Below are 18,461 nucleotides of genomic sequence, written 5' to 3'. Positions count from 1 at the left end.
GTTACGCCCCTGCTTCAAGAGTAGTACCTTAACAGTTCTAACTAATGTAGATGATCCCTGAATGACATTCCTGTTCGAAATGAGGAACAGGCAGAAAAAAAAGGCCAGCATTAGCAAAGCCAATAGGTCTCACCTATACAAGAGCTATTTGCTTTGCCAATGTGTTTTAGCAATGTTGTACACCAGAGTTGGTGCTGACAGCATTAAAAGTTAATGTAGTAGAGGAGTGGTATGGAGTGTTGTAGAGGGGAATGGAGAAGTGCATTGTATTGGAGTGGCATGGAGTGGAATCACGTACAGTGGCGTACTTTGGAGTGAATTTGTGTAGAGGGCTTTGCCATAGAGTGTTGCAGAGTATAGTGGTGTAGAGTGCAGCGAATTAGATTCAGCAGTGTACAATGCAGTGTCGAATAGCAGAGTACAGTGTAGAATAGCATAGAATGCAGTGTCGTAGAGTGGTGCAGCATAGGTATACTGACATAGAGTGGAGGGATACAGAGTGGCGTAGAGTGCAGTGGCACAGAGTGATTTGGCACAGTACAGTAGTGCAAAGTAGAGTGGGCTAGAGTTCAGTGCTGTAGAATGCAGTGTTGCATAGTAGAATGTCCTAGAGTGCAGTGGTATAGAGTGCATTGGCATAGAGGAGCATGGTATAGAGTGGCGAAGTCCATTGGCATTGATTAGTGATGCAGAGTAGAGTGCAGTGGTGTAGAGTTCAGTGATGCAGAGTGGGGTGCTACAGAGTAGAATGGCATAAAGTGCAGAGCCATAGAAAGAAGTGACATAGATTGGTGTTCAGTAGAGTGGCATAGAGTGCAGTGGTGTAGAGTAGTGCTACTCAGTGCAGTTGCATAGAGTGCAGTAGTGGAGATAAGAGTGGTGTAGAGTTCAGGGGTGGACAGTATAGTGCTGCAGAGTAGAGTGGCATAGAGAGCAGTGGTGTAGAGAGCTGTGGTGCAGAGTACACTGCAGTTGCATAGAGTAGATTGTTTCAGAGTAGAGTGAAGTGGCGGAGAGTGGAGTGGTGCAGGGTATAGTAGAGTGATGGCATAAAGTGTATGGAGTACAAAGTAGATTAGAGTGGCGTACAGTATATTAGCATACTGTGCCAGCACACTGCCATTGCAGGCAACTCATTTCAATTAAAAAACATAGTTTCACTAATAAAACTGTACAGCGTTCAAAAGTTAATGTGCGGAAATGACATCACCTACTGTATTGATTTGTTTTGATCATATTAAAGTATTTGTTTGAAACACTCTTCAGAATTAACAAACTGTTCTTCATTTGTGCATTGCGAATTCTGATATATTCTGCAGTACTTGCACAGTCCATTTAAGTATTGCTGTGTGCTAGAAAAATAACTTTCCGCTACCCTCAACATCCAGTAAGGTTGTCAAATAAATCCTCTAACTTTGAAGTTGGAGAAAAAAAAGTAAACACCAAGCGCCCTCAGAAGGCAGAGCCTAACACTTGACCTCTGTGTTTGAATGCACAGCAAATGTGACAGTAAAAGACTAAGGGGGTTATAACAACTTTGGAGGAGGTGTTAATCCGTCCCAAAAGTGACGGTAAAGTCAGATATACCACCAGCCGTATTACAAGTTCATTATATCCTATGGAACTCGTAATACGGCTGGTGGTATATCCGTCACTTTTGGGACGGATTAACACCTCCTCCAAAGTTGTAATAACCACCTAAGATTTACAGGCTTGTTTACAGAAAGGAACACTTGTGGAAGAATATAAGGAGAGGTAGTGTGAAAAGGCTTTGGTAGTACAAAAAGAGGCTGGACAGCTTTAACAAGTAAAGCCAGCAAATAGAAATCCAGAAATTGTGCTACAAACCACAAAGCCAATGGTGGAATGTATTCCCACGGCAGGTTTCTGAATGTCCTCAAGATGTTTTTAGGAACCCAGACAGCTGGAAGAAGAGGGACAAAAAGAGGCATAAGTAAGTGTGAGTGTGTGCATGTATGTGTATGTATATATGTATGTGTATGTATGTATATATGTATGTGTATATATATATGAGTGTGTGTGTATATATATATATATATATATATTTTCAATTTACTGGACAGTTGGGTCTAAGCATCATATGTAGAGCAATTGGAAAGTCCTAGGCATAGGTAAAAATATATTTAAATTATTTTATGAAGCAAATACATCAAAACTTCAAAAAGGGTAAATTTGCTAGAAAAACCTTCAGACAGTGGGTTCGGAAAATGAAATATGCACAGGAAGGATAAACAAATTAAATGAGCCGCATTCAATGTTCTGGGGAACAAATAATGCCAGCGATTTAAACTGGAAAGAAGCAAGAAGATGAATAATTTGCTGGTGCAAAGAGACCGGAAGAGATATTACTGAATAAGACTAGACAGACGTGAGGGGAATGAAACATGGCACAAGACAAAGAAAATGTAAACCAAGGCAGAAATGAAAAGGGACTATTAAAAAGCAGGTATAGTGTGATATGTGAGGATGTAAAGCGATTAAGTTGAAGCACTGAATAATGACTCAAGGTGGGGACTTACAGGCCTGATGATTTTAATAAACTCTATCACAGGTTCTAATGATGAAACCTTTGCACCTCCCTTACAATTTGCATGGAATTTGACAAATAACTATCTTGGAATTTTTTGGGCCCTTTCACAGTGTGTACTTGAATCGTCCAGATTTAGATCGATCTTTCCACTTGGTGTAGGGTGGCATACTGAGGTCCGCCAATTTCTGTAGGTAAATGTAATTATGGTCTCTCAATACGTTGTGTCGGCAGGCCCACTGTCGCTATGGTATTCACGTGGTCAGAAGCACTTTAGACTAGAGTGAACTATTGAATTAAAATGATTTTTTTTTTTTGCTGGCAAAAGGTGTTTTAAAAAGTGACATGGTAAATATCATGTTCAATTGTGGCTGCTCTGACGTGGCTGTGGGACTGCATGCTTCTCTTTACAGCAGTAATGCAACCAACATAATGCGGCAAACCTGGATAAGACCGCATCGTAACAGTTAGCGAACATGGCTAGAATTGCTTTTTATATCATTGAAAAGTTAGCAAAGACTTGTAATTGTTAATCTTCCTTTGTGAATGGAGCAGGTAGGGTACATCCATAATACACACTGATTAAGTATTTGAAGGTGTTCTAGATGTATTCTGCGTAGTTTCTGAAAAGAGGTTCATCCTTCCTCCTTTGAGAAACCCTTAATATAATTTTCTCAATTGTATTCCCCTTCAAGATTTTAATTGCAGATGGAATTTTCATAATGAATCTGGAGATTTTGTACCTGATAAAATATTATTACCGTAATGCCTCTGGTCAACAGCTTAGTAAGTAGCATTGTGTAGTCTACCCATTCCTTCATATGAGAAAAAAAATGCATGCAATGGTTCAAGTGGCTGTGGAGAGGTGTCTCTAGTTAGTTCACCGTATCTTTTGAGTTAAACAAGATATTGATTTTTAGCAATAAGGAATTAACTGGTTCCTGATGCAAAAATCCATCCCCTAATGGGGCCCCTTAGATGTTTACTTTTTTAATTAAAAACTTTGGATTTTTGTTTTTTAATCTCAATGTAGGTCTTGCTTATGCAAGCATGCTTGAATCTAGACTAGCGCTTGGAGATATGTGTCTGAATCCCTTTTATTCATTTTTACACATTCTCTTTCAATTTAACATTCTGTTATGTCCTCACCCTCAAATTATCAGCCCCTTGCTTTCTGTTGCTATGTAAGGGTAGAGAAGTAATGGGGAATCCTAAAGAACATCACTCTACCCCTGCCCTGTGATTCACTCGTTGGTTGTCACCCATCCCTCATCTTCCCCAACCAAAATTAAGAAAAGAATACCTGGAATTTTACCACCCACCCTCACTATTGTCATCTTTAACAGTTGTCACTCCTCAAGTAATACTGGCCATCCCACCACCCATCCCCACAGACCTCTACAAATCCCATTACCTGACAAGTGCAAAATAAATACCTAGCCTTAGGCCACACTATCTCACCACCCTCTGTCTCCCCTATCACTCCCTGCCAAAAGTAGCACCCTCCACTCTCTGCTTCACACTGAGAGTGGAGTGTGGCCGCCAAGCTTGCAGTGGGTCTGGTAGAGCTTCATCAGTGCAACCTGTTTTTGTCTGTCCGACTGGGTCAAGAGAGACCTGTGGCAAATGATGAATGTGGTGGTTGGTACAAGCAATGCATTGCTGGTGGTCTGCCACCTCCCAAGGGTTTATGGAGGCACAATAGAGGGTGAAGAAGGTGAGTGAGACCACCAGCTGCCATTCCACTGCCTCACTCTGGTTTCTGAAGATTTAAGTGAGGTAGGGTAAGAAACATAGTAACATTGCTAAACAACTTTTATTTCCCCCTTCTTGCTATATCATAGCAGTGGTTAAGCAGATTTTGCATCTACCTATTTATGCTAATGGCTCTCAAGGAGAGCCATACACATCAATATATAAAGCAACTGTAAGTGCAGATCTCTTGCCCTGTTTCATTGGACCACATATGAGGCAACATAAGAAAGATATATATATTACAACAAAGGGCCATGTAGCTCCCAACTCTGTGTAGGCAAGAAGCACTTTCATGCCGGAGGTTTGCTCCTGAGGGACCAAAGATAAATTACAGGGATGGCTGGTAACCTATGAAAGTAGTTTGGCGAGGGACGTGGAATGGGGCAGTAGGTGTCTGTTTAGTCCCCTGCCTCCACTGGTCATTCACAATAGTACAGTCAAAGCGATTTTACCTTTGTCCGAGTTTTCATTCTGCAGCTTATATTCAGTTATCCAGAAAGGGCAGTTATTTTTATAAAAAAGGACAACTTTGGCATCCAAAATGTAATGATCCCATTGGTAATTTGAGGAACCTCTGGGTACTCTGCACCACTTTGCACTCAGGAGCATCCCTTTTCAGTGGTCCACTTGTGTGCCAGTGTGTGGTGGCTGGCGGTCACCAACTGCGTTTCACTAACATGCAGTGAGGCACTCTAGTGGCAGACCTTCAGTTGCTGGCTATTTGTTGCATACTCCAGGGACCTGGTGCCACTGTTTGACAAGTCTGCACCTAGCAGCGATGCCCATTGCAGCAGCAAACCTCACTCAGCATAAAGTGACATGCTGCAATCTTGTGTGTACTCAGTGTTAACTGCTTTCCATGCTGTGAGGCAGTCTCAAATATATTTCCAACAATGTTTACAAAAGGTGAACCCCCTTCAAAACACACTCAATATTTGAGCTGAGACCCACACCGTCTCCGTATTTTACAACTTGTTTACAATACGGAGCAAAGAAGAGAATGGTATATGACCTTCATCCATTAAAGAGCCGTACGACATGGCTACCATTAACCTCTTAGCTGCTGGGCCTTTTCACCCCCCAGAGATGAGCCCTTTTTGGCTCTTTGGGGTAGTTCGCACTCAGGCCTTTTTTAACGTTTTGTTCACATAAGCTATCCACACCAAATTTGCATCCTTTTCCTTTTTTTCCAACATCCTAGGGATTCTAAAGGTACCAAGAGTTTGTGGGTTCCCCTGGAGGAGACAAAGAAATTAGCCAAAATACAGCAAAAAATTCGTTAAAAAAAAAAAAATGTTGAAAAACGAGCTACCGAAGACGGCTTGCGCTTTTTTCCTGGAAAATGGCATCAACAAAGGGTTTGTGGTGCTAAAATCATAATCTTCCCAGCTTTCAGGAACAGGCAGACTTGAATCAGAAACCACATTTTTCAACAAAATTTTGGCATTTTACTGGGACATACCCCATTTTTTACTCTCTTGTGTGCTTTCATCCTCCTTCCAGTTAGTGACAGGAATGGGTGTGAAACCAATGCTGGATCCCAGACAGATAAAAACATTCCTGAAAAGTAGACAAAAAGCTGAATTCAGCAGGGCGTCATTTGTGTAGATCCTACAAGGGTTTCCTACAGAAAATAACAGCTGAAATAAAAACAATATTGAAATTGAGCTGAAAATAAACAACCACTTTTCTCCACGTTTTACTCTATAACTTTTTCCTTCAATGTCAGATTTTCGAAAGCAATACACCGTTACGTCTGCTGGACTCTTCTGGATATATAGGACTTGTAGGTTCACCAAGATCCCTAGGTACCCAGAGCTAATAAATGAGCTGCACCTTGCAATGGATTTCATTCTATACCGGGTATACAGCAATTAATTTACTGAAATATAAAGAGTGAAGAATAGGTATCAAGAAAATCTTTGTATTTCCAAAATGGGCATAAGATAAGGTGTTGAGAAGGTGTGGTTATTTGCACATATCTGAATTCTGTGGTGCCCATGCTAGCATGTGAATTACAGGCCATTTCTCAATTAGCCTCCTTTTTTCACACTGTCTTACATTTGGAAGGAAAAAATTTAGAAAAAGACAAGGGGCAATAACACTTGTTTTGCTATTCTGTGTTCCCCCAAGTCTACCAATAAAAATGGTACTTCACTTGCATGGGTAGGCCTAAGGCTCGCGGTAGGAAATGCAACATGGATCCATCACATTTTTACATTGAAATCTGACGTTTTTTTTTGCAAAGTGCCTAGCTGTAGATTTTGGCCTCGAGCTCAGCCGGCGCCTAGTGAAACATACTAAACCTTTGCATTTTTTAAATCCAGGGTGGGGTGACTTGTGGGGCTCTCACCAGGTTCTGTTACCCAGAATCCTTTGCAAACCTCAAAATGTGGCCAAAACCCACTTTTTCCTCACATTTCAGTGACAGAAAGTTCTGAAGTGTGAGAGGAGCCACAAATGTCCTTCCACCCAGCGTTCTCCCAAGTCTCCAGATAAAATTGGTACCTCACTTGTGACAGGAATTGCCCCAAAACACAACGTGGACACACATTCTCCCAAAGAAAACAGACCTGTTTTTTGCAAAGTGCCTAGCGGTGGATTTTGGCCTCTAGCTCATCCTGCACCTAAGGAAACCTACCAAACCTGCACATTTTTTTAAACTAGACACCTAGGTAAATCCAAGATGGGGTGACTTGTGGGGCTCTCACCAGGTTCTGTTACCCAGAATCCTTTGCAAACCTCAGAATGTGGCCAAAAAAAAGCACTTTTACCTCCCATTTTGGTGACGGAAAGTTCTGGAATCTGAGAGGAGCCACAAATTTCCTTCCACCCATCATCCCCTCCCCCCAAGTCTCCCGATACAAATGGTACCTCACTTGTGTGGGTAGGCCTAGTGCCCGCGACAGGAATAGCTCACACAACAGTCAATGTTGGTCCTTACATGAGGGCAACTGTTGACCCTTGGGTGATCCATTCCTGACGCAGGCAATAGGTACAGGCACTCAAGTGGGGTACTGTTTTCAGGTGGGGAAACACTGGGTGGTAGGAATTTTGTGGATCCAAGCAGATTCCTGTAATTTGTTTGACAGAAATACAAGAAAACATAGTTTTTATTCAACATTTCAGCTGTGCAGGGTCTTTAGGGTAAGAAAACTTTGGTGGATCCACACAAGTCACACCTCTGTGGGCTCTCCCCTGGATGTCTAGTTTCCAGAAATGTCTGGGTTTAGTATGTTTCCCCATATGGCCACTGAGCCCAGGACCAAAAACACAGGTGTCTGCCTTACAAAACCAGTTTGTTTTTGTAATAGATAATTTAGATGTCTCAACAATACAATTTGGGCGGTGGAATTTGGGGCTGAACTAAATTGGGGAGCTCCCAAGAGAGCACTCTGTCTATGCTTGCCCCCGCATGCACCTGCTCTCTGGGTTGGGCTAACCCGCCATTGTCCCGTTGCACAGACTGTGCTTGCGAAGGGACAGCAGGACTGTCCTCATCACTTCCCTCATAATTACTGGAAGAGGAGTTATCGAATTGGACTCCTCTGACTGAAAAATCACTCCATTGTCCTATCCCTCAGATGCTGTCTCAGTTTCTGCTGTCTCAGTCTCTGATCCTATGTCAGAGCTGTCCTCTATAACCTGAGTGAGGGTGTGAGCAGCAGTTATCCAACGAGATTCCATTTCTGCTACTGGCTAAACTGTTGCTCTAAAACACTAGCCTACGTAGACAGTCACAAAATTGCTGGTGTGTGCGTGCGCGCGTGTGATACGTGCAACAGTAGAGGTCACCTTACCTTTGCTTTTTCCCCCTCAATCAGTACGTTCTTTCAAGACAGAAAACACCTTGTCACATACCAGTCGTCACAGTCTTTAGCACCTCTAGCGCCCAGTCCAACAATAATTATTGGTGCTCCCAGTCCCATGTCGTCCTCCTTAGATACCCTCACTACCACCCAGCAAAGGTGCCTTTCATCTGTCCATAGCTGCTTCCCCTGCACATACATTTCATTTGTAATATAGCGCAGGTAATGGCTGACTTCACTAATGTGCTCAGCTGCGTACATAAAATACAGATTTGCTCTTTGCCCCCAGGGAAACCCTACAATTACTAAAAAAAAAAAAAAAAAAATTGCCCCCACAGGGCTTCGCCCTGCCCACGGGTGACCCCCCCCATCCATTTTTTTATTTAGCCCCTGGGGGAGGGGGGTGCGATCAGACGCGATCACTCCCCCCTCCCCACCTCACCACCCTCAGGGAACACCTACCTGTATAAAAAAAAAAATATGCCTGTTTGTCGAGTGGGCCGACCCCCTCCCCCAAAGTGAAATACCTTGTGTCTAGTGGGGTTTCCTGGCCCTGCGTTCGAGGGCCAGGAATCCTGTTCAGGAAGGCCTTGTTTGAAAGGCACATCGGGAAGGCCGTTTGGGGCTGCTTTCCCCATTGGAGCAGGAAGCCACCTCGCAGCGCGCTGACGTCACAAAGGGGTAGGGGGAGACACAGAAGATGTTCCATGTCTCCCGGGGTGTTTTGGGAAGAAAAAAAACTGCACCAGGGAGGTAGGGTGGGAGTCAGCCAGTGGCCGACGCCCGCACTCTAGTGGTTAAGACTTTTTCTTTCTAACAGTGCAACAATTGGCTGTTTATGTTCACCCTTACTTTGAGGAGAAGATACAGCATTTCACAGATCATACAGTATGCAACACATTCCCATTCTTTGATCCATGTGTTTTATAATTAGTAAGCAGGGGCCCTAACCATTCTAAATGCTACTCTAATGTTATTAACCAGCATGAGAGAAGTGTCAAGATTGGATCGAGTGGGTTGGCTGGATGCTATTTCAGGCCCTGGAGGCTTGTGCTTGCCCTCCACCCAGCTGTCTAGGAAAAGCTCGGATTGGAGAGCTTCAAAGTACAAATGTCAGGAGGGCTGTAGCAAGACAATTGGCTAAAATGACATGGGCACGTTGGAGTGTCTGGCCAGCCACTGCTCCAGTCCTCCATGCTGCCAATAAGCAGCAGAGGACACTCCCTGCATTTCTCTTTGTTCTAGGCTGGGAATTAGTGAAAAATAAAATGGCAATTAAATAATTTCATTGCTATTATATTGTTCACATTTGCTACTCTGGTCCCCAGCGGGGGGAGGGGCGCAAATCTCTTCCACCCTCATGAAGAAACTGCTGCTGGTAGATCAACTCTTAATTTGCATCAGATTTTTTGTGGTTAGGAATATTTTCTAATTTTAACATCATACTCCGCTTGGCATGAACATCCTAATTCTGTGAAAAAATTGACTAGGCGGTTTTGTTTTATGTACTTAACGAACAGATGTTTGTTATGTGAGGCCAGGTGAAGTAGACAACATTATGCTTGAAGAGAGGAGCCCTCTCCCCATCTGTAAATGACAGTGCCCACAAACTGAAAAAACAATACAGTTGCGCACACTGTCTTTTGTGAAGTAATTTAATTTAAACAAATGTAGGTTCTGCTTGGATGTGATTCTGCCCAAGTCCCAGAAACAATTCAAACCACAGGCTAGAGACAAAATAATGCACTAATCCCAACACGAACTCTAACAGCCAGGATGGCTCAACCCATGCATCAAATATAGCATAGTGCAACAGTCTTCAAACAAAAGTTCTCATTCCTTCTATTTTTTTTTATTGTTGTTGTAGATTGTGAAGTCCATCCAACAATCAATCTTCATCTAATGAAAGCAACTTTGATGGTTTTTTTCCAACCAAGTTCAATAAGTCCCAATGCATTTTGGGTAAGGACCCATCATCAGGGGAACCTCAAGATCTTAACCTAAGATACTTCTTCAAAAGCCTGTAGAATAACTACGCCGGTATCGGCTCACTTGTGCACACCAATACCGACGTGGTTTTTCTAGATCACAGAAGATTATAACCAAAAAAAGCTTTCCTGTGCTAATGTCGCCTAAGCACAGGGAAGCATTAGGTAGAGGGGCAATGCAAAACCAGCAACAATAAAGACCCAGGGAAGGGGGCAGGAAAAGGCAACTTTCGACTTAACATAAATTGTGAGGCGAGTTTGTGTCATTCTGATTAAGACTGCAAGTTAAACGTAGTTCCAGGTGCCACAACTGTAAGGCCAAAAGGACCTGGCTGTAAACGGCAGCTGTGCAGCTGCTATCACTTTAAGTGCGTGTTAATAGGTGGAACAATAGAAGACACCTTGGTATGTTGAACTGGTTCAGACATCACTCTGTCTGCTGCTGCGCCACATCCTTTCTGACTTTCTCTTTTGTGTTGTGTAGTTCGGCAGTGCTGCAGAGTGTTCAAAACCTCGGAAGTGGCCGAAACGTAGCACGTTGGTGCTAGGCAAAACATGGAAAAATAAAGTAATGCTTTTGAGAGGTTCAATAGGTGTCTTGGTATTAGCAAGAGGAAGGTATTGTGTGTCTCAGAGTATTAGCAGGAGCAAAGCTTTAAGAAGTTCTAGGTATTATCAGAAACAGAGCTTTGCTCGAGTCCGTGTAAATTTAAGATTAGAGTCTGGGTGCATGTGCTTCAGAGCCGGATGAAGGTTTTAAAGATATTTTGTTATAGTTAACGCGTCCAGCCCTTATCAATTACCTGTACCTGGACACGCTGGAGGTCGGTGAACCTTTTAGCCGAGTTGGGTTCTCCTCATCCTCGAATAGTCGGGTCACTTAAATCACTAATCAATAACTATTGTAATCGATAGCCAATACTCAATTAATAGATCAAAATAATACATTAGGAATCAATAACAGTTGGTATTTCGACGCAACATGACCTTTCAGTCACGAATAACCACACCAGTTTATTAAAAGTTAGTGAATTTATTTCCCTATATTAACAAAGCTAGCACAATGTATATAAGTCTCAAAACCAAATGATATATGTATATGAACATTACCAGCTGTCCATAGCGGCAGAAGAAACGCAATCTACGCAAAATCTGAATTATGATGCATTCAGTTATAGCAATACAAATCACTAATATGAGTAATTGAATTTGACTAATTTCATACATCGGTCAGCATAACAAGATTTCAATTTAGCATGGTGCATCAGATGAAAAACCCTCAACTAACCTCTAATTAGCATTGGCATGTGGGGCTTCATGCAAAACGAATTTAGTCAACACAAATTTAGAAAACTTCTAGCTTGGGCCCTATAAAAATAGCAGTTGGTACTTAAAAGGAAAAACACACTGCATAATACAATTATCCTTTCATAATTACCAATTACAATCAGCATTCAAGAAAGTCTTTGTCCTTCAGGTACCGGTTCGATCAGCATGGGGCAGATTTAAAAGGGGCAAAGTTAAAGGTAAGTTTCCTTGCAGCAGCAAGGAGAATGGGGCAAAGTTACTGCATGGGCAAGACGGGGCAATTTAAAGTTAAAGTCTCTAGGGTGAGAATTCTCAAAGTCTCTTTCTCCGAGATAGAGAAAAGGGCATCAAGATGTCGTCTAAGATGGCGTCTGGCAGTTGGCTTCAAAGATGGCATCAAGGAAAAATGGCTGACTTCTTTGTCCAGTGGGTTTAAGTAAGAAACATTCCAAATTCTGCATGGTCTTCCATTGGAGGGTTCATAGGGTGGCTTCAATTTGACCAATGGAAAATGTCTTTCTCCTAGCACTCATTTATGCATACATTGTCCTTGGAGCCTTGGAACACAAGTTGCAACACAATTTGCCAATTATTTCGATATCAGTACTCTTATTGTCCGCACCTGCAGAGACTGACCTTGCTTCAAAGGGGATGAGACTTGCCTAGCACAAAACCTTGGAGATAAGTATGTTAGTCATCCCTACTGGAAAAATACAACTTTAAAGTAAAATATTCATTTTATTAGTTCAAGGAAAAGCATGCAGTTAGAATTTGAGACCAGGCAACTAGGCCAAAGCCTCTACTAAATTTAAGCTAAGCACAAACAGTTTCAATAAGAAATCATGGCACACATTTGCAATTATGACGGATTACTACAAATTTCAATTCTTCATGATTAATAAAGCTCGTTTATAATATTGGCGAACTACTCCGAGGGCACAATTTCCCACGTATATTATTTTCTTTACTAAAATCACACTACATTATATGATTTTGGTTACATGATATATGAATATATGTTGGTCCTTCTTTTTCTGCGTCATCATAGTCCACAGCATTCCTTTGAGGTGGTGTATTTCCAAGAAGAAGTCTGACTGACTAAAAGTCATTATCGAGACCAGAACTTCAGATTATGTGTTAGTCAAACCACATAACTTTTAGTGAGTCTGGGTGTTATGAGTTAATCTGGGTACTAATAAAACACTGGTTGATTACATCTGGTTGTTATGCAGTTCATGGTAGGGCTATTCAGAGCAGATATCCAAAACCTTCTGGGAGCTGCTAAGAATGTCTATTGAGTCTAATTATCCAGGGTGCATTCAGCTCTGTGGCTCTGGGAGTGATCACTTACATAAGCTGGAGTATGTTTCAGTATTAATACAAATACCACTCTACTGACTGTTGGCATTGCCTAGCGCCTTGGAGAAGCTCGGACGTTAACGTGCACTCTTCCAGCAAGTCTGTGCATTATCAAGTTTAGAGGATTGATCAATCTCCTTATTAAGACTATGGCTTTTGATGTGCTATAATATTATCAAGAACGAGGTTTTGATCAATAATATTTCAAAAACAGTGCTTGCAGTGAGTGTGAAAGTACATAGGAGCAGGACGTCTAGTGATCCTTCCATTGTGAAGAACTGAACTCAGATTGGGCCTTGGTATTCTCAGGAACAAGATTTAGTTTTAGTGTGGCTATTATCAAGGCAGGTCTTAGTTGTCCCAAAAGATACTAAGAGCACAGCTTTTGGACGGTCTGGTATTATCAACAACAGAGCTCGTGTGACTTGGCATAAGTGACTGGGCATGCAATACGAGTGAAGTGCAAAGTACATCTAGGTGTTTGCAAGAACAGGGTTTTGCTGAATGAGGGAACAGATAATTAAAGAGATCAGATTGGATTTGGTAGTTCAGAGCAGAGCTCCTAATGAGTCTTTTATTATCAAGAGCAGAAGTCCCAACAACTTGGGGTATTATGAAAAGGTGCTTTGAGTGAGTCAGGGTGAACACTGTTCTGCTACCACTGCATCCATCTGCAAATCCTCAATATAATGGACAATTTTTCAGATGTTTCTAAGCCGGTGGGGGGGTCTGCTAAAAACATACTGCCCATCACAATGAGAGCCCCCCTCCCCAATAGAGTGCAGTTCCAATCAAAGGAAAACCTCCCCTGGTGCCTTTGTTCCAGAGACAAGCTTTGGTGTGCTTTGAAGAACTTAACCTGCAGTACTGATGTGACATGATGCTACATGTTCTGAAGGTGTGTCACAGTGAATTTCACCTCCACAGGTGCAGAATTCCTCTGGTGGAAATATTTATGGTCCTGAGCCCCAGTGCTCCACAGAAATTGGTACCTGTGCATAGAGTGTGCAATTCAAGAACTATCTCTGCCATTCGGAGAGGTTTCAGTGTAACCTACCCTCCTTCTGTGACCCTCAATACATTGAACTAGCGCAACACATGGGTTGGTATTGAACTGTGCCTTGGGTGCATTTAAAAAGTTTTGGAAGTGTGTGGCACCTGTGTGCCTGTCAAGGACATAATCACTTAGGATGTGGCTGGACTGCTCCGAATAACAAGGACCTTATAGATAATGCCTACTTCTCCATATGTGGAAAAACAAAAAATTAACACAAATTGGAGGGCTCGGGGTGACAGCAATATTACACCTGATGTGGAATAAAACCTAAGTGAGAATGCTGCTGCCCGATTTTATATGTCATGTGATAGTTACAGCTTGCACTGCTCCTGCCCTACTGTAACCTGTCCCGTGAAGGAGAGAGGTTTGCTGCTATATCTGCTCAGAGAAGAACAGGTGTCTTTACTGCTGTTTCTCCATCTTATGAAAAGAGAAAGAATGTACCTAAATATCATGCCTTATGACATGTTACAGTTACAGGATACAGTTTCTCCATATTTATTGAGAGATACCTGATGTCCAGAGAAAGGTGCCTGACACAGAAGAGGCAATAGCGGAGTGCTGAAATATGTAGACAGAAAAGAGATGTAGGGTCAAGTGCTCAACCTACCGTTGTAGGATGAGTAAAGAGACCCAATATAACAGACTCTAGAGAACTCACAATTTCATACATTAAATTGAATGTATTTAATCCACATATTACGGCTTTTTTTTTTTTGTTCAGAAAAATATTTTATATATTCTTGTTATCTATACTTTGTCAAACTCCCCCAATTTGAACCAGAATTCAAAACTGTTACAGGTACATTTTGCGTGATTCCATCACACCAACCACCTCACTCTTAGTCTCACCTTATTTGAGTTTTCATAACTAATTCTAAACATATCTAAGTATCCGTCTTTAACTGCAAAAGTTTGAATATTTTGTGTATGTCTCCCAATGTTGAGCAATATTTATTCTCCTCTTTTGACAGATGTTTTTAGAATTCTTTTTTATTTTAGTTTTCTTATACCTTTAACCAGTTCTTTTAAAATGTTACCCCTCCATGTCGAAGCTTTTTTCCATCCAGGAAATTTGGATGTCTATCCTATTTTACTGCTGAATATGCCCAGTTTTTACCTGTATAGATCAAAGAACAGCCTTGAGGCCCCTCTTCAGTCACTTGTTTGTTTCCATTAGGCTTTATCTCCTTGTACTTCTTTCTCTAAGACAATGAATTCAGACCTTTTATATGGCTCTAAATATACTTTCATAATACTGCACTTTACGGTTGCTGTCCCTGATGACTTGCTGGATGAAGGCATCCAGTGCAGAGATGTGCGCTACACCCCACTGATCATGGATTCCAATCCCAGTGAGTGCACTCAGCCTTTCATCCTCCGATGGTGAATAAAATAAATACCGCTGAATTGGGTACCACAAAACATTTGTTTTATAGTGCCAGGAAACCACTCAGGTGAACAAGCACTATATAAAAGACACCTTACCTGTTATGCATTGATCAGTTCACTAAAAGTTGACTCTAGCATTCTGTTCTACAACAGTGAGCTAATGTCAATGACTTGTGAGCTGTAGAGCTTCAAATATACTTTCATAGTAGATACAGAAAAAAGGGAGGAGGGATAGGAAGAAATGTGTTGGCAAACAAAAAAGACATCAAACACCCAAAAGGTGATGTGACCGTGCTTGCAATAAATCTAACTATTGGCAATCACTTGGGGTAGAATTCCAACCCATCATTTGTTTGCCCACCATACCATCTCAGTTTGGGAACAGCCATGTACAAATCAGGCTTGTCCCTGCTCTATTAGGAACAGTCCAGCACGAACATGGTAACAAAACAACGATGGGATTGAATGCTACCCGAGCGAATGCCAATGGTTAAACTTATTGCAAGCATTCCTCCCATCACCTTTTGTGGGTTTGAAACGTAAAGACATAAGAGTTGGTTACACCGGACAATTGTTGGAGTATATCTATTCCCTATTACAGTTACTTCGCAGCACATTTATTACAGAATTTCTACAGGTTTCTTTTTGAAAAGAGAAGGTAAGGGGAGATTGACTCCCAAGAATGGAAATGACAGTATGTGAAGGTAGAACTTGTATTTTTGATTCATTGCAATTCACCATGTATAGTGCCATTTATTATCACAAGGACTGTCTTTTGACATCGCATCTCCTGATAAACAGAACCTGGCTAGTAGAAGGCCCTGACTGTATGTAGAAACCTACCTGCCCAAATTGGCTGGTGGCAGCTATGTGTACGACCACTTGGTTTGCCTACCAACACCACATGCACCACCAACAATGGAAGACCTACTGTCAACCACAATATTTTAACCATTCATCAAAAACCTCACAAATTATTGATAAGAATATTCAAGAACAGGTATTTTTAAGCTATTTTGAACAAATGGATGTGTATTTGAAACAAGTGAATGCTTGTTGCACAACACAGCTTAAATACTTATCGGGGTGCATCAGCCATTTTCAGACGTGCATACATTTTCCACAGAACAGGCACACAGTTAGCCCACATTTGATGCTTTATTGGAAGTATATTAACCCGCAGTCTGTTGCTTTCAGTACAGTGTGTTCAGGGGGACATGCTGTTTCATTGATTTTCCCTCTGAGTCAATGTTGGCACTTACTGCCGCTCTTAAAGAAGCGAACAGAGGCCACCCTGACCAGGGCACTTTAAAAAATGTCACCAGTGTTCTGCTGTGCGGTGGTGTGTTTGATGAACCCAGGCTGTTTCTGGATTTTTCTCTCAGCTCTTTCCTCTTCCATTCATCATACTTTAAGTGTAAAAATGATTCACTATATACCCTTTAAAGGAAAAAACACTATGTGGTTTGTGCAGTTAAAGCACTTAATCAAGCCTGGCAATGCCAATCGATTTGGTTTTTAAGAAAAAGGCTGTACAAGTTTCAGTAATGCACTGAAGATGTGGCAGTGGTTGCTAGCAGAAGATGCTAATTTGTCCCATGCAGGGACTCTTACATTTTTGTTGCAATTGTTCTAACAGCTGTGTATGTTTGTATTTGTGTGAGTAAGAATACACAACTGCCTCCTACCTTGTAGCTGTTTCTTTTTGTATTATGGAAGCCTCCACTGCTGCAGCACGCGTTCTGTGAGTAAGCATCCATTTCTCCCACATGTACTGCAGTTAATATTTCGTAGAAAAGTTTGTACTACTGAAGACCAGGCTGTATCCATGTTTGTTACTAAAAGTTGGGGAACACCTCTGAGTACTAAAGCCTAGTGATTGGCTTTTCTCTAGTGGAGTGCTATGGGCTTGTGCCCAGATCATTAAATGGGCTCTCGGCCATACCTTAAAGAAGCACCTCTGGCACAGAAAAAAAATCACTAAATAATTATTTCAACTTCATCATCACACTGTTAGAAATTGCGTCTTTAGTTGGCAGAGGTATGCACCCTGCTAAGTAGGGACCACAATCCTAGTCAGGGTAAGTCAGATACACACCTTAAATGAACGTGTGCTCACCCACTGATAGCTTGACACAGAGCAATCAGGCTTAACTTAAGAGGCAATTTGTAAAGTATTTGTGCAAAACTGAAGTGCAGTAACACAGTGAAAGACACCACAAAAAGACTCCACATCAGTTTAGGAAAATACTTATTTGATTAAAACAAGACAAAAACGATAGACGTTCTTTGCAAGTTATAGCGTTTTCAAGTGTGCAAATAATATCACAGTGCTGAAAGAAATGCATTCGTTCCTCCTGGGTAATTAAGGTAGTGTTCAGCTGAGAGTACTAGAAGAGCACTCGCAATCAATGAGTCGTTGTGGTCTCACTATGCTTTTTTTCATTTTTTCCAGTCATGGTCCTGAGGTGTCCCATTAATTCGGAAGGGCTAAAATGTGTTGACCTGAGGCATTAGGGAGTTGCTGAATTGAGCAACCATTCACAAGCAACCTTGTAATTGTAGTGTGCTGGACTTAGTTGAATAAGTGACTGCTGTGACACTTATATAGCCCTTAATTGTTTTGGGAGCAACACAAAGGGTTTTGAGTGTATAGACTCACCATTTTGTAAATGTGGAACTGGTCCAAACAATCTTAAGTAGTGAGAATGTGAAACTTCCTTGTTAATTCTTTGTAATGTTTTCTGAATTTTGATAATTTTTGTTTAATAATTGATGTCTTGATCGGTGGATAAGTCTCACAACTTTTAAGTGATGTCTTCTACTGTTTGATATACAGGAGTCAAATAGTTGTTTGTAAATTATAAGTGAATTTGTTCATAAATAACAAGGTCAAGGTAATTAAATTGCTTGGTCTGCACACGTGTTTTTTTTTTTCCTTTGCTGAGGTACATTTTGTATTTTATATTTATATGTAGTCTCACCTTGCTAAATAACTGACCTTACCCCTGTTTCTAACTTTCTAAAAGTGCCATTTTCAGACTTTCAATTAAAAATCTGACTTCACCAGGAGTTGTGATTTTAAATTGTGTCCAGAGACACTAAGCTCCAAATTGGTAACCACAATGTTATCCTATGGGGGGAGATCAGCTTTTCAGTAGTAAAACATGGAATTAGCAGTTTTTCACTACCAACACATGTTAAATTTAAAAGGACACATCCAACTTTTTAAATACGTTGCACTG

General features: G+C 41.4%; 1 protein-coding gene across 1 annotated transcript in view; it reads left to right on the top strand.

Moving 5' to 3' along the window:
* Nucleotides 1–18,461, top strand: part of RUNDC3B (RUN domain containing 3B) — a 781,529-nt gene that overhangs the window by 468,271 nt on the left and 294,797 nt on the right. The gene's annotated exons all lie outside the window — the stretch shown is intronic.

This window comes from Pleurodeles waltl, chromosome 10 (genome assembly GCF_031143425.1).
Source record: "Pleurodeles waltl isolate 20211129_DDA chromosome 10, aPleWal1.hap1.20221129, whole genome shotgun sequence".
Taxonomy (NCBI): Eukaryota; Metazoa; Chordata; class Amphibia; order Caudata; family Salamandridae; genus Pleurodeles; species Pleurodeles waltl.
Note: the sequence above shows the minus strand (reverse complement) of the source record. Positions and strands in the feature narration are given on the sequence as shown.